Below are 3,748 nucleotides of genomic sequence, written 5' to 3'. Positions count from 1 at the left end.
CTTCATATCCGGTTCAAGCCCAAACACCTTTTACTCTTCTGTTTGATGCAAATTTATTTTTCCTTGTTTAATTTCTGCAAATCCACGTCCCAATCCCCTTTACATTTCAAGCAATTTACATTCCTTGCACTTTAAGATTCCGCAATTTATATTTCTTGCACTTTAAGTTTCTGCCATTTAATTTCTTGTTCTTTAAGTTTCAGCAATTTATTTCTTGTTCTCTTTACTTCAATGCAATTTAATTCTGCAAGTCACAAAACCATCAACCAAATCTTGATTCGCTTGACTAAATCGACCACTAAACTAAAATTGCTCAATCCTTCAATCCCTGTGGGATCGACCTCACTCCCGTGAGTTTTTATTACTTGATGCGACCCGGTGCACTTGCCAGTTAGATTTGTGTGTTTTGGGAGAAAATTCATTTTTCCTCCAAAATACTCATCAGTAAGTGTCACTAACGTTCTCGAAGGTTGGCAAGCCTACGTTAAAAGAGCCATGTTAACTAAGTTAACGTAGACTCTAACGTAGGGAAGGGGGAGACTTCTCAACGTTATTCGGAAAGGCAAGTCCCAATAACGTGTGCGAAGGACAAAGAGGCAACGCTAGTGGCAACATTTGTGCCACTAACGTTGAAGTTAACGTGGCCCTTACTTTGGTGAGGAACGTTAGTGAAAAAGGTGATTGTCACTAACATTCTCGAACCCATATTTTCACTGAACGTTAACACCACTAACGTCCTGAGCTAAAGTCTCTGCCCACTTCAAACTTTCTCTCTGCAAGTAAAGCCAAGCCCAATGAAGAAGAGAACTGCTTCAAACTCAAGATCCAAAGGTCCATACCCAAGACTTGAAGAGCTAACTAGAAGAACAGAAGAGTAGTATATATAGGAGTAGCTTTGAATTAAATTGGGAGTTGGAAATTATAGGGAGCCTCTTGGCATAAAACTACTCTCTGTAGTTTACTTTCTCTGCACTTCTAGTTTCATAATGTATTCTCCATCCTTGTTTTCATTTTCCAAAGCTATGAACAACTAAACCCCTTTCATTGGGTTAGGGAGCTCTGTTGTAATTTGATGGATCAATACTAGTTTTCATTATTCTTCTTCCATCTTTTCTCTTGATTTTACTTGAAAGCTTTCGATCTTCATCCAATTGGGTAGTTATCTTGGAAAAGAAGCTATTCATACTTGGATCTCTTCTGAACCTTGAAAGAGGAATGAAGAGATCATGCTAGAAATGCTTTCTCATGCTGGACCAAATTGGGTTTGGATGGATATGTGACTATAATCCTCTCAACACTTGATTTGGGAAATGCATGTGGTATAATCAGTGACCATACTTCTTCTCTTCTCATGAGCAATTGACCAAGGAATTGGCTATTGATAAAGATTTGAGAGATTGAATTACAAGAAATTGTGATTCGATCACTTAAGATTTCCAAGGAGATCAATGAGTGCATTGATTGAGGAAGAGATGAAAATGAAATTGATCTGGATAATGCAACATCTCCTGAGCCCAATGAACTCCCCATTTCTGATCTTACCCATTCTCTTTAATTTCTGTCATTTACTTTTACGACACACGTGCTACAATGGCCGGGACAAAGGATCGCGATCCCGCGAGGGTGAGCTAACTCCAAAAACCCGTCCTCAGTTCGGATTGTAGGCTGCAACCCGCCTGCTAGGATTTCCAGAAGAAGATGCCATTCGTTTGATGAGAAATAAAAAGGAATATCGAAAATTCGAGTGGCTGAAGCTGAAGCAGCTACTTTCGGAGTAACAGAAAGAAAAGCAACGACTGGAGTTGATCAATCAATCCCTGTGGGATTCGACCTCACTCTATTGCGAGTTTTTACTTGACGACAAATTCGGTACACTTGCCGAAGGAAATTTGTTATGAGACAAGTTTTTCGTGCATCAAGTTTATGGCGTCGTTGTCGGGGATTGATTGTGCATCAACAATGATTAAATTGGAAGATAACTAGGTTGAGCATTATTGTTTTATTTGATTTAATTTTCTGTTTGAGTAATTTACTTTCTGTTTTAGTTAATTTCTTCCCTTCCCCCTACTTTTTCTTTGTTATTTACAATTCATTTCACTAACCCACTAACTGTTTGATATATTACATCACTCACATTAACAGTAATTCTGATAGAAATACTTTCTGCATCTATTTTCCTTGCTTGTACTTGTTGGTTGTATGACAGGGAGAAGAAGCGGGGCTTCAACTTCCTTTGATTCTGAACCTGAGAGGACCTTCTTGAGATTAAGAAGGGAAGCAAGAGGAAAAAGAGTAGTTGGTGCTGAGGAAGAGGAGGAATACTTTGAACCAAACATGGAAGAAAACATGGAAAACCATCATGAAGAAGAGACTCACAACCAAGGCGGAGGAGGTCGAGCAAATCATGCTGGGGAGGATAGAAGAGTTTTAGGCTCTTACATCAATCCGAACCCCAGAAACTGCGGAAGTAGCATTCAAAAGCCAACCATCCATGCCAATAATTATGAACTAAAACCACAGCTCATCACCCTTGTTCAAAACAACTGTTCGTTCGGAGGGAGTGTCCAAGAAGACCCCAATCAATATTTAACCACCTTCCTGAGAATATGTGACACAGTGAAGTCTAATGGTGTTCATCCTGACGCCTATAGACTGCTCTTATTTCCATTCTCACTCAAGGATAAGGCAGCCAAGTGGCTGGAGTCTTTCCCAAAGGAGAGCTTGACAACCTGGGAGGATGTGGTGAACAAATTCTTAGCAAGATTTTACCCTCCTCAACGAATCAATAGGCTGAGAGCTGAGGTCCAAACTTTCAGGCAACAAGATGGTGAGACTCTTTATGAAGCATGGGAGAGGTTTAAGGACTTAACAAGGAGGTTCCCACCAGATATGTTCAACGAATGGGTGCAGCTGCACATTTTCTATGAAGGCCTGTCATATGAATCAAAGAAGGCAGTAGACCATTCATCCAGAGGATCTTTGAACAAGAAGAAGACCATTGAGGAAGCTATAGATGTCATTGAAACTGTAGCAGAGAATGACTACTTCTATGCTTCCAAAAGAGGGAACACGAGAGGAGTAATGGAGCTAAACAATGTAGATGCTCTGCTGGCCCAAAACAAGCTCATTACCCAGCAGCTAGCTGACCTCACCAAGAAGATGGAGAGGAACCAAGTAGCAGCAATCACCACTTCATCAACAACCCAAGAAGGAGTGAATGAAGAAGCAGAGGGAAGTCAGGAGCAAGTCAACTACATTGGAAATTCACCTAGGCAAAACCATGATCCATACTCTAAGACCTACAACCCTGGATGGAAGAATCACCCAAACTTTGGGTGGGGAAATCAACAAGACCAAAGCCTTGATCAAAGACGCCCAAATCCCAACAATGCAGCTCACCAACATTTCACATCTAGGCCATATCAACACTCCCATAACAACACCTCTCCACATCCACATCAAAACCAAAATAACTTACCTCATCCTTCCACCTCTAATCACGATCTACAATCATTTGATGACAGACTCTCAAGGATTGAGAATCTACTTGAAGGCATAGGCAAGGAGATTCAAGACAACAAGGTGTTCAAGGAGGAAGTGCGAGCCAGTTTCAAGAACCAGGGAGACACAATCAAGAGGTTGGAATTTCAAGTGGGGTATCTCTCTGAGAAAATTCCCAAACCCACAGATGGATTTTCAAGTGACACAGAGAAGAATCCGAGAGGTGAAACAAAGAAAGTAAGATGGG

General features: G+C 40.8%; 1 non-coding gene across 1 annotated transcript; it reads right to left on the bottom strand.

Annotated features, from left to right (window-relative positions):
* Positions 1-2,787: 2,787 nt before the first annotated feature.
* On the bottom strand, positions 2,788-2,894 carry LOC112725654 (small nucleolar RNA R71). The gene has a single exon (XR_003164747.1). It is a non-coding gene; the product is annotated as a small nucleolar RNA R71 (small nucleolar RNA).
* Positions 2,895-3,748: the final 854 nt, after the last annotated feature.

This window comes from Arachis hypogaea, chromosome 11 (assembly GCF_003086295.3).
Source record: "Arachis hypogaea cultivar Tifrunner chromosome 11, arahy.Tifrunner.gnm2.J5K5, whole genome shotgun sequence".
Lineage (NCBI taxonomy): Eukaryota > Viridiplantae > Streptophyta > Magnoliopsida > Fabales > Fabaceae > Arachis > Arachis hypogaea.
The sequence above is the reverse complement of the archived record's forward strand: the minus strand, read 5'-3'. Positions and strand labels throughout refer to the sequence as shown.